Below are 13,389 nucleotides of genomic sequence, written 5' to 3'. Positions count from 1 at the left end.
GAGGCTTAACGTAATCATTGACCTTCAATTGGCCAATTGGCACCTAATGTCGTGACTTATTTTAATGCTACCGAGGCCTAAATGCTCCTTATCTTCCAGTCACAAAACATGTCGCCCAAGCCTAGCTTATACAGTTGAAGTTGGAAGTTTACATACACCTTTAGCCAAATACATTTAAACTCAGTTTTTCACAATTCCTGACATTTAATCCTAGTAAAAATTCCCTGTCTTAGATCAGTTAGGATCCACACTTTATTTTAAGAATGTGAAACGTCAGAATAATAGTAGAGAGAATTATTTATTTCAGCTTTTCTTTATTTCATCACATTCCCAGTGGGTTAGAAGTTTACATACACTCAATTAGTATTTGGTAGCATTGCCTTTAAATTGTTTAACTCGGGTCAAACGTTTTGGGTAGCCTTCCACAAGCCTCCCACAATAAGTTGGGTGAATTTTGTCCCATTCCTCCTGACAGAGCTGGTGTAACTGAGTCAGGTTTGTAAGCCTCCTTGCTCGCACACGTTTTTTCAGTTCTGCCCACAGATTTTCTATAGGATTGAGGTCAGGGCTTTGGATGGCCTCCAATACCTTGACATTGTTGTCCTTAAGCCATTTTGCCACAACTTGTAAAGGAAGTATGCTTGGGGTCATTGTCCATTTGGAAGACCCATTTGTGACCAAGCTTTAACTTCCTGACTGATGTCTTGAGATGTTGCGTCAATATATCCACATCATTTTCCTGCCTCATGATGCCATCTATTTTGTGAAGTGCACCCCCACAACATGATGCTGCCACCCCCGTGCTTCACGGTTGGGATAGTGTTCTTCGGATTGCAAGCTTTCCCTTCTCCAAACATAACGATGGTCATTATGGCCAAACAGTTCTATTTTTTGTTTCATCAGACCAGAGGACATTTCTCCAAAAAGTACGATCTTTGTCCCCATGTGCAGTTGCAAACCGTAGTCAGTTTTTTGGCTTTTTTATAGTGGTTTTGGAGCAGTGACTTCTTCTTTGCTGAGCGGCCTTTCAGGTTATGTCGATATAGGATTTGTTTTACTGTGGATATAGATGCTTTTGTACCTGTTTCCTCCAGCATCTCCACAAGGTCCTTTGCTGTTGTTCTGGGATTGATTTGCACTTTTCGCACCAAAGTACGCTCATCTCTAGGAGACAGAACGCGTCTCCTTCCTGAGCGGTATGACAGCTGCATGGTCCCATGGTGTTTATACTTGCGTATTATTGTTTGTACAGATGAGCGTGGTACCTACAGGCGTTTGGAAATTGCTCCCAAGGATGAACCAGACTTGTGGAGGTCTACAATTTTTTTCTGAGGTCTTGGCGGATTTCTTTCGATTTTCCCATGATGTCAAGCAAAGGGGCACTGAGTTTGAAGGTAGGCCTTGAAATACATCCACAGGTATACCTCCAATTGACTCAAATGATGTCAATTAGCCTATCAGAAGCTTCTAAAGCCATGACATAATTTTCTGGAATTTTCCAAGCTGTTTAAAGGCACAGTCAACTTAGTGTAAGTAAACTTCTGACCTACTGGAATTGTGATACAGTGAAATAATCTGTCTGTAAACTGTTGAAAAAATAACTTGTGTCATGCACAAAGTAGATGTCCTAACTGACTTGCCAAAACTATAGTTTGTTAACAAGACATTTGTGGAGTGGTTGAAAAACGAGTTTTAATGACTCCAAGCTAAGTGTATGTTAATCTTCTGACTTCAACTGTACGTACGTACGGTCAATCGAGAGCAGGGGTTGGAAGCAAAATTATTTTCCAAATAGCTTTGTTCTGAACAGAAGCTTAATTATTTTTAGTTCCACAGTTCCGACCCACAAAATAAAGTTCTGAACAGGCCCAAACTCCAAAAAATGAACATTTTATTTATATAGTTCCTTTCTGTTTTTTAAACCTCAAATCTTTCTTTTTACATTAAGCTTGACATTACATTTACTCACGAATCAGTGTGGATAGACACAAGCTATTGCCTAGTTGTTTATATGCGTGATGGACAGATAAGTGTACGGCGCGAGATGTGACTGAAGTTTTGCGGGTGGGGAGAGAGCAAGAGAGGGTGAATGAGGAGGCTTGACTTGAAGCGTTGGGCATCTTGTTATGACATGCATGACCTAAATTAGGCCAACAATATTATACCTACGGAGGAGCGGCTTCTATGGACAAGCTTTGAATGTCTTTGTATTTCCGAAAGTTGGCTTAACCAGAGCTAACGATAACAAGCTTGTGTGTGCAGAGCGGCACCGGAATTAAAAATATATCTTACCTTTTTGTAGTTAACAAATCCAATGTCAAGCGTGATAACTATAGTATCCTTTAACTAGCATTGAAAAAGTGAATCCATTCTTCTCCAATTAAAAATCTCTCCCTACACTGGAATAGATTTCTGAGTGAGAGGGAGGGCTTTGCATAGGCACTTTGTTGCGTATTTTGTGTGACTGAAAAAAAAATGCCCGGAATATTATTAACAGGTTCAACTGATTTTAAAATAACGGTTCTGTTCCGTAACAGTACAGATCACTCTCAGTTCTGATTCTGTTCATCAAACAATTTCGTTCTTTTACGGTTTTCTGTTCTGTTCCCTGAAACGGTTCCAGCAGAAAGACAGAATCTCAGTGTCATGTGACAAAACACCGTAATCTTCTAATACCGTCTGGTGTATTTCTCTTGCCCTTAGTTACCCGTGGCAGAAAGTCCAAGGAAATCTTTCAACAGCCTAAAGGTTCTGTGAAAAGCTGTGGTGGGCCCCTAATGGTCTGGTGGCTGCTAACATGAGTGAACTTTACGGGACCCTGGCAGACACCGTGGCTCACAGATTAGCAGAGACGGGGGTGTGTTGACAAGACTCTACCCGAGCAAAACGCAAATTAGCCTTGGAACGGTCAGATCTCAACTGGCAGAGACATAAATGAAGGGATAGGAAGGATAGCATTGGAATGGTGCTGATAGCAACAGCCTCTTACGAAGTATGAAGAGGAGTTTTAGTCTGTTCCCAAAGATATCTAATTAGCTGTGTGTGCGGACGTGTGAAAGCATTTCGCTAAATTAACGTAATGTCCTGTAAAAGGTTGAGAATATCAGTGGAAAATCTTCAGCGAGCATTAACATATTACACTCAGGGCTTATCAAACACGCACACAGCAAAGCAGCAAGTGTGTGAGAAGCTTGGCAATCATTCAAATACACTTTTGCAACTGTACTGGGACCTGTAAACCAAACCCTTAAGTGCACCAAAATAAAGTGTGCCATTGATATATTGACTGAAATATCCAAGATCCAGGCCTCTAAACATCATGTTTAACATTTCTAAACTGCATAGGTACATTTAAAGATGGGTTTAATGAACCTGAGCCTGAAAATTAAACAAATGCAGTACACGTGCCCTGTGATGTCATCTAAATGCACACAGTTGCATTATGAGTGGTCATTAAAATAACTGATGGTATAACATACGCTTCTGCTTCCGAGAAAGTTGTTTGTGCTTGGAGACATCAATGTTGTCCGTAGCACAAATCAATTGCTGCATGTTCTATGCAAAACAAAAAGTAATTTTTTCGACAGGAATACTGATTAGATGGTATTGACCATTGCTTGTGTTGAACTTGAGTAACCTTCATGAATGAAGCTTGAAGTACCTATCTACTGCTATAGGTCAGTTTTTGTGTGTGAATTGATGCAAGGTGCCGCTATCTGTGTGTGTGTGTGTGTTACATGTCAGTGTTCAGCTCCATGTGTGTGTAATTTCCATCTGTGTGTGTGCCTTGCACTGCTCTTTCCCGTTCTCTGATGATCCGTAGGACATGGCTATCCCCTTCGCTAAGCAAGTCAGCTGCCAATCTACTCCTAGCCAGTCGCCACCCACCTGCCAAAATCCAAGTATCTGCTTTGGCGGCAGAAACGAGATCTGTCACGGAACCCTGGCACGACCTGGGAATATCCCAGTGGTCAGCGGCTTTGGTGGGCGGCGTCTCCTTTTGTGCTAATTCCTCCATTTCCTCCCCACAGAGGGCCAGTACCCAGCCAGGCAGCCTTCAGGGATCATTAGGAGGCCCTTTAAAAAGATGAGCGCTAGCGTTTTCCTCTGAGCATCACAACGTCAGCTCCACCACGCACACCTGAAACCGCCAGGTCCACACAGGATCATTTTAGGATAATGTGATGTCTGTGTTTTGTCTTGTGCGTGTGTTTTGTTTTTCTCCCCGGGTCTCGCTTTCTCTTTCTCAACGGGTCTGTTTCTCTCATTCTGTCGCTCTCTTGTGTTATCCTTGTTTTTCCATAAACACTTAAAGCTCGAACAAACACGGAGCGATTATAAATGCATATTTTCTCAGTTTCTCTTTCTCAGCCATGCTTGTTTGGTGTTTCACACTTAACAACGCAAGGCTTTTGTGCTCAGCAACAGAGGCATTTGCCTGTTATGTCATAGAAGTAGAAATAAATAGCCTTGAAACCAAATCTAGTAAAACATGAGATGAAACAGGGAAACCCATAAAACACGTTTTGTTTCAAAAGATGGATAATCACTTTTTGCCTCACATTAAAATAGAGAAATGGCCTGACCACTGATCTAACAGAATGGTGTGGGGAGGGAGGGGGGGTGGAGGAATCAATGACCAGCCATGGCTGAGTCTGTAGTAATGTACTTTCACAAAGAGGCTTTGGAGAATCTCAAAGGCGCCATTAAACATCTGTACAGACTGCACTACCTTCCCTCCAGGATAAAGAGGTAAAGCAGAAAGGAGAGGGTTAGGTACAAAGCAGAGCTCCCCGCTTCCCGATATCCTCATGACACAATAGAATGATCGCTTTGTACGAGTGCTTTTCCATTTTACCGCAGTCTATGCAAATTCACGCTATGAATCAATGGGATTTATCTGTGCACTTCTTAAGCCCTCCATTTTGAATACGGCGCTAGGCAGCGTAAAATGCAACGGCCTCGCCTGCTCGCTTCCTAGCGCTCTCCGCTGTGATGAAATACTTCATCATTGTGTCTGCTCTTACATTGTTGTGGCATCTTACAGACTTTACAGGGTACCAACTGGCAAGGCGTGTTGTTAACCCGAAACGCATAAGACTGTTTATCACGAATGGTCTCTAGGTGAGAGGAAAACCAGGTAAAAAGGGCTGATCAGAGTTAAACCTGATTAAAAAATGCAAGATCATTCCTCTGGCTCAATAGGCCTAAAATGGATTTGAATTTGGTAGAGACTACAGACAACACAAATCATATCAGTTCAGTTGTCTTGATATACAACAAAGCAATGCACTTTTTTTGTGAATGCTTGCTCTTAAAAGTCCTTCACAGAGAGAGAAAGTGTTTACTTTCTTTTTTTAAAATATTGTATACATTGAAGCTTTGGCAATATTTATGCAATGTTTCTCATGCAAATAAAATTATTTGAATTTGAAAGAAAGTGTGTGTGTGAGAAGGAAAAAGAGAGAAAGAGAGAGGGAAATAATGTGTTCACTCTAAAATAGAGAGTGCCTTGAAACACGGCACTGGACCGTGAGAGAAAAACTGGGATAAGCTTTCATCATGACAGCTAATCCAGCAGCCATCTTTCACTGCGTGTGCTTGGTGTCACGCTGAAGGACAAACACCAAAAGAACCTTCTCTCGTAGAAAAGAGAAAATGGGAGAGAAAGGAGGGATGGAGAGATAGAGATGGATGACATCAGGATAGAAAGAAAGAGGAGTGCATTGGAGAGAGACCACATGAGAAAGAGAGAGAGTGATCATCAACAATGAAGACAGTACACTCCCAACCACACACATACACACAGCTGCAGAGAGACGGTGGAGATAAACAGTCCTGTTTGTAGCAGGCGTGGCGTTAAAGCCGTGGCAGAGGGACCATTAAGTGTGAGCATGTGATAAATGCACTGGGCTCCACAGGCCCGAAGATCTCATTACTCTGTGTGCAGTAGAGAGCTGCAGAGGCATCGCTCATGAAGGGTGGGGGATCCATTGGCTGTGTGTGTGTTTCTGAGTGCATGCGTATGTGTGTCTGTGTGCAAGCGTATGTGTTTGTGTGTGCGCGCGCATGTCCACCTGTGTCCAACACAATGCCATTCATATCAGTCATTGACTCCCATTCATATTTCTTCGGCACCGGAGGGTGTAGCCTTTTGGGCAATAGGGTACAGTGAGAAGGGAGGTGGCGTGGTAACATTAGCCCTCTGTTATCGGGCCTCTCTTGGAAACACAATTTATGGTCTTAGCGTCTCATTCCGTTGCCCCTCCTAAACTCTATTTCTGCCCTTCTCTTCTCTCTTGGCTGACATCTGTGGAATTTCCACAGGCGACTCCAAAGTCGCCAAGCAGAACCACTTTGGGGACCAGGGAGGGCTGCATCAGACAAATAGCTAGCGGAAAGAAAGAAAGAAAGAGCCAACGTTGCCTGGAGGAAGGAGGCGAGGGGGGTTTTGACATTATATTAATTAAATATTTGAAGCCAGTTGCCCTCAAGAGGGCCAAGTTAGAAGGGAAATGTGGATACCTAGTCAGTTACACAACGGAATGCATTCAACCGAAATGTGTCTTCTGCATTTAACCCAACCCCTCTGAATCAGAGAGATGCGGGGAGCTTCCTTAATCAACGTCCATGTCCTTGGCGCACTAAAGACACTCTAAAGTGTCTTTCATGCAAATGTAAGAACAGAGTGCGAGAGCAGGGCCCAAGAAACGACCAAGTCACTATGATTCAGATATCATTTCATGACTATTTTATGAACTTTGTTTGGGGAAGAGAGAAATAATTCCATTTTGGAAATAAACGGGGGACCTCGTTTTGCATCGCATCAGTCGTTCCCCTCTTCGCTTGTCAGAGAGAAAACATAAAAAAGGGGAGGGCAAGAGACTGTCAGTAAACTGTTTGAAAGAGAGAAACTCAATGGAAACGAGGATGCCGAACAACGAGTGACGGTCGCTAAAGACAAGAGGCGAAAGATGAACGTCAGAACTCCGAGGAATGATTAGACAGATGAAGGGTTTTAAAAATAGCCCCTCACTCATCAGGGAGAGATGAAAAGCAGGTCCCCCCATCCCCTTTTTTTCCACTTTTGGATTCTCTGACATTTTTCTACCTCCCCCTCTCTCTCTCTCTCAATGCTATTTCTTCTGCTTCTCTCTCTTCAATCATCCATCTTTCAAATTCGGATCATTCCTCAATGTCTCTTGAACTCAAATCGCCAGTCTTTTTGGCTGTACTTCTGTTGTTTTTCTCTTCTCCCCATGTCACTTTGCTTTCTCCCCTCTCATTTTGACCTAGAGCCTGCTGCTTTGGTCCACTTCGTTTGATGCCTTTGTACTCAGAACAGCCTATAACACCACGCATGTCATGCAATGTTATGTTATACAACCCTGGCTTCTGATCCCAGGACAGTTCCAAACACATTGATCCTCCTCAGAGCAGCCAGCTACTGTACCAGTCTCATCTATGGCATATTAATTCTGTCAACAAAGGATGACATTGTCTTTCTGTACTCAGCCAAGCCTCTAACCACGAGTCCATAAAACACTGTCTGTGATAGTAGAGCTATCATAGATAGGTAGAAAGGATTGACCGTCCTCATTCTCTTGAAACGACCGACACCCAACTGATTCTGCAACCTTCCTGAAAGTGCACGTCTCTGAGCCTTACCGTTTGTGAGAAAGTGTGTGTGTATCTCTTTGTGTACAGCAAGTGTGTGTTTGTGTGAGCCCATAGATTGGTCCATTTTCCGATAACTTTCCGCATTCATCAGTCTCCTTTCACAGTTTGTCAGCGTGTGTCTGTGAGCAGATAGGGACAGAAGCTGTGGCCTCATTTGTTCTAAAAATAGACCAGTCTTTAGTGTCCCTAACACTCGGCTGGACCGGCTGACGCAGCGATAATTGCTGGGAGCTGAAGGCAACAGTGAGACATGGGAGTGATTACCGAGCAAGAGGGCTTTGAATCACAGAAGTGCTTTTCTTTCTGGGCTCTGCTCCCTGGTGGAGATGCCACCTAACAACTAGCCCTGTCAGACTTTCGCAAGATTTCAAGTGATTGGTGTGTGTCAGTGTGTGTTTGTGTCAGAGCAAGTGGATGTATGCATTTCTGTGTGTATGTATGTATGCATGGTGTGTGTTAGTGTGGTTGAGAGCCTCAGTCCCCCTTCTGCGTCACTTTGAGAAAAAGGTTGTGTCATGCCCCGTGATGAGGACATCCCAGAACTGGGTTTCTGTGGTTACTCTCTCCCTGGACAGCCGGTTGTTGGGGAATCAATACTTTGACCTCCAGTGCTGTTCTGTGCCAACGTAGAAGTGCATAATGGGAGTGCTCCAGGTGCTAGAGTGTGAGAGCTAAGTGCCTGTTATCACCAGAGATGTCATCTTGCCACCTGCATCGGAAGCCAAAACGTGACTGCTCTCTTCTCCTTTATCGCTAGTCTCGTTCTTCTTCTCCTTCAGCCTTTTCTACTAAGTCATCCTCCTCTTTTTCTCATTGCTATTTTGCGTTAGCTCTGCTTACCATGGGCTGGATTCACAAAACATTATTAAGGAAAAAAATAAGAAGTTCATAAGATAGTAAGTGCAATTCCTCAAAATGTTCTTAGGAATTCATTGTTTTCTTAGGAACTTCATAAATATCTTTCCTAAGAACTTTGGAAATATCTTCTTATGTGGCATTGACATTAATGACAAGCTTGAAACCAATAAATAAGTATTTTTGACAGAGATGATAGGATTTGGCCCACTATAATAAAGTGTTGATATTTACATTTTATTACATTTATTTATCTGCTTTATGTCTCAAGATTTATTTTTTTTGCCATCAGACTAGCTATATCAAAAACAAAAATGGATTACCAAGGAAAGCGCAATAAAAACTTCAGCAAACAAGAGCTTGAAGAGATGGTGGAGGAAATAGCAGCCAGGAAAAATATTGCTGTTGGGGACACTCGAAAACTGCTGGGTCACTGCAGTGACCAAGAAGAGAGGATGGGAGAATCTGTATTTGACGTCGGGGGTATGGAAAGGGACAGTGACTCCGCCGTAAAAAATAGTGGTCCGACATTAAGTCGGCAGCTAAGAAGGGAGCTGAGAAACCATTCATGTGAACCAGCTGGAGTAGAAGGTGTTGTCCATGATAGTAGAGAAGGTGGTAGAGGGACTATACGACTGGTAAGTTACGTACAGTAGCTACATTAGCTAGCTAACGTGTAACGACATTATAGCCAACATAACTAACAACGTTAACGTTAGCTAAGTTAGCCATGTTCTTCTTTACAAATTAACGAGCTAACGCTAGCTATTTAACACTTCTACAATATTGTAATATATTGTTAATTACGAGCTAGCTAGATAATGCACGTTTAATTTGTTTTCTTGCTGCTTTTAAAATGTCCGGTAGCCAACTGTGTCTGTGGCAGTGGTGCAAGAAAACATTCATAGTTACAAAAGTATCCATTCGTCACAAGACAAGGGTTTAGCTGATTGAAAACCTTGTAGAGGACAGGTGTAAACCCCATAATCAAACAAATACAATATTCAGAACGTACAAAGTGGACATTCTACACAGGGTCAGTATAATTCCAATGTCCTCCCTTTTGGCTTAAGGTATGCCCCATTTATCAAATGATTTAAAACTAGGGATGCACGATATAATCGGTGAACATATCGGAATTGGCTGATATTAGATAGAAAATGCCAACATCGGTATCGGCCCGATGTCTAGTTTAACGTTAAATTATTATGTGACGTGCAGTCATATTCAGGTCCTGATTGGTCAACAAGCTTATTTGACATGACAAATAGTGTTATTTGACGTGTATCTTTTTTGACATGCAAAGACCCAAACGGTGTTCCATAGAAATCCTGGTTGAGAATGAAACGACTGAACAAATGAACAGCGCAACAGCACAGCAAGTAAGTGAAAGAAATAGGTTTGAATTATGTTTTACTGGTAATGGGGACAAACGTAAATGCCAACAAAATAACTTTTTGGTCAGTGGTGTGTGTGTGTGTGTGTGTGTGTGTGTGTGTGTGTGTGTGTGTGTGTGTGTGTGTGTGTGTGTGTGTGTAACCTTTATTTAACTTGGCAAGTCAGTTAAGAACAAATTCTTATTTACAACCCGGACGACGCTGGGCCAATTGCGCGCCGTCCTATGGGACTCCCAATCACGGCCGGTTGTGGTACAGCCTGGATTTGAACCAGGGACTGTAGTGTCGCCTCTTGCACTGAGATGCAGTGCCTTAGACAGCTGCGTCTGTGTGTGTGTGTTAACTATTTAACTGTACTAGAATGCTTAAGAAGCCGCTAAAATGTTAAATATCAGTTATCGGTATCAGGTTTTTTGGCAAGGAAAATATCGGATATCGGCATCGGCCAAAAATGCCATATCGGTGCATCATTATTTAAAACTGACCCTATGTTAACCACTCAACTGGTTGTTAGTGAGGAAAGGCTAGCCCTGCAATTACATTTGAGAATAATCTCACGTGCTTTTCCAGTGGCCTGATTTAGCGTCAGCACAGCTGAAAATTCAGGTGAGCCAACATTCTATCCAAATACTGACTAAAATTAATTGCTGTGGCACAATGGCTGACAACTCGTCAACACTCTGGCCCAAAACGAACAAGGTTTCCCCACACCGGCGCTGAATGGTCTACCATGACTCTGTTGAGTGTTACCGTGTCTATTTTCACCTTTACTCTCGGCGACTTTCCCTGTACAAAGCTGACCACGGCACACCTATAAGTGCAGCAGTCTCATTCAAACCCACACAAAGGGTTCTGCCAACATGGTTGATAGGAGGACAAGAGCCGCGAAGAGACCCATCTGTCCGCAAAAATAACCTCTCCACAGCCCGTTAGCTAACCAAGGCCGTCTAGTCACTCAAACGGACTTAACGAAGGTTGAGAGCAATGGAGTAGTAGAGCTGACATTGAAGTGTGCTGCTTTGTGTGCCTGTGTCATTGGGCAGCCACGTCTTTGCGTGTGCAAACTAGTGATGGTGGGGCAAAAAATCTATAGGTACATGTCAGGATTATTTTTTTTTTTACAATATATCGTATCATTTTGACAATAATCTCAATATTATTTGTGCGCTAGTTGGTTGCACCAAAGCTCCCAATATTTTTCTTTCATAGCTTGTTCTCCATCTTTTTAAAAAGGGCGGCAATTTGTTTTAAGCACTTTTTTTCCCATGGCGGATAAAAACTCATTTTCTCATGGCTCTCTCTTTTCCCTCCACAGCAGACACATGGTGAGCAACATGTTTGGAACATCGAATCGCAATAAAATCACAGTATCAAATCGCAATACATATAGAATCATGAGAATCGCAATACATATCGTATTGGCCCCTAAGTATTGTGGTAATATTGTATCGCGAGGTCCCTAGGCAATTCCCAGCCCTAGTGCCAACTTTGAGAGAGATCCGAGTAATATCGTTAGGGCCACACACAATGGACTTAGCTAACCATGTCTCCAGAGTTTATACAAGTACTATCACTTTAGATATTGTGCCAGTAACTACATCACGGTTGTGATCGACATTGCTATAGAGTGATTACAATACTTTGGCTTTGGGACTTTGCTGATCGAATAAAGTGCATTATGAAATCAAAATGGCTAGGCTGAGAACAGAAGTGCTCAAAGTGAAATCTAACCATGTCCTGCAATAGGAGAGAAACTAGTTGATACTCACAGTCTAGAATCAGCTGAGACTGGCAGATGCAGTGTCCAATCAGTCACTATCGTTGAAGTTCACAATGGTTCAGGAAGAAGAGAGGGAGGTGGGGGTGGACCCCCGCAGAGTGGTCCTCAGCAAGGTCCTGTGATAACAAGAACAACATTTAATCAGAAACGTTGACTTTTATAAACACACAACAAAACGGCCCCATCTTGTTTTCGCTTCACCCCTCTGACTGTCCAATCCAGGGTTTGCGATTGTGGTTAAGGAGACAGAGTGGGAGTGAGAGGGCCTGCTAATGTAGTATATAAACATCTTGATAAACAGATAACCAGGAGACATTAACAAATCCATCTGTTTGAGGTGCAATGGAGGCCAAGAGTAGGGCTGGGCGGTATACTGTATTTTACGATATACCAGTATTGATGCACGGATTGGTTTGGGTTTTTACCTTCAATAACGGTATTTGAATGTTTGGTTTATTAAATGTGATGCACCATGTTTAATGTAAATTTTTATACTTTACTTCGCTACTTGAGTCATCTCCCTCCGCTCTCGCTATCGCCATGCCGCTTTCAACAGACCTAGCCCCGCCCCCTGTCACTCAAGGAGCGCATTCGTTGTTCCTCTACCACGAGACACTTGCGTTCAGTCTGCATGGTCAGTGCAGGACATGCAACAATGTTGATGACAGCGATGCTGTTTTCACTTTGCTTCTTAATATAAATTCACTAGCGTTCTATAATTACACTGTTAGTTTGTGTTTCTTACATCTGAAAACAGCTGGTTTGTCTTTTCTTAGCAAGTTGGGCCTAAATCTTGTTAGCCACTAATGCTAATCGCTAGTCTACTGGCTAACTAGCTAATAAATGTCAGAGCAAACGTAATTTGCTATACAGACTCATAATACCAGTGATGGTGTAGACATAAATCAGCATGTTGTTTGTGCAACAGCATTTTCAAAATCAAAAAGAGGAATACTGTACATGAAGCATGAATATGTAAGCTACATTAAGTAGCTAAGAGAAAACATTCAATGTAGTCAAAGATTCTAAGGTCCTCTAGGACAGACAACACTTTGGTTCCTACCCTGACACAATAACTCCTCCCTGGCATTTTCCTTCGTTGTCATGTCAAACACCTTATTCAAGTGCCCACTATTATTAATTATTATTATTAAAATAATAGTTATATTTCCATGATTCCATGGTTCACCCAAGTGTTTTTCTCTAAATCGCAAGTCAAATTGAAATTGCACCATTCGATTAAGAATAAGGCCTAGATTGTTTGCCAATACTGTGCAGCCCTACGTGGCAGTGTGGAAATGATCTCAAGTGAGTGCAGAAAAGGCTAAAAATTACTTTTGGTTGAAGATGAATTGAACAGTATAAAATAATCAGAATGGACAAAGACCCATTGAAATCACTTAGAATGTATGTGTTGTCACTGTATGGTCACACACTAGAATTTGTACTTTTAAAAACATAAAATACAGTCATTTTTTGGGGTAAATACCGTGACATGATATTTTAGCCATATCGCACAGCCCTAGCCAAGAGTGGATGACAGTCAAAACCTCAATGGTGACCTCAACATGGTCCACTATTAGTAGGGAATGGCGGTCAGTGGCATTAGGTTTGACTGACGACATCCAAGTAAATAGATCTGTATCATAAAATGATGCCACAATCTGGTTGTCGGCA

At 42.3% G+C, this 13,389-nt stretch overlaps 1 protein-coding gene across 12 annotated transcripts in view; it reads right to left on the bottom strand.

Annotated features, from left to right (window-relative positions):
- LOC110488308 (semaphorin-6D) overlaps positions 1-13,389 on the bottom strand; it is a 136,180-nt gene that overhangs the window by 39,085 nt on the left and 83,706 nt on the right. For all 12 annotated transcript variants that reach the window (XM_036971696.2, XM_090228419.1, XM_090228422.1 and 9 more), the window contains one exon: positions 11,702-11,828. The gene's annotated coding sequence lies outside the window, so the exon portion shown is untranslated. The remainder of the gene's footprint in view (positions 1-11,701; positions 11,829-13,389) is intronic.

The sequence above is a fragment of the Oncorhynchus mykiss genome, chromosome 30, assembly GCF_057628025.1.
Source record: "Oncorhynchus mykiss isolate SJ-2025 chromosome 30, ASM5762802v1, whole genome shotgun sequence".
Taxonomy (NCBI): Eukaryota; Metazoa; Chordata; class Actinopteri; order Salmoniformes; family Salmonidae; genus Oncorhynchus; species Oncorhynchus mykiss.
Note: the sequence above shows the minus strand (reverse complement) of the source record. Positions and strands in the feature narration are given on the sequence as shown.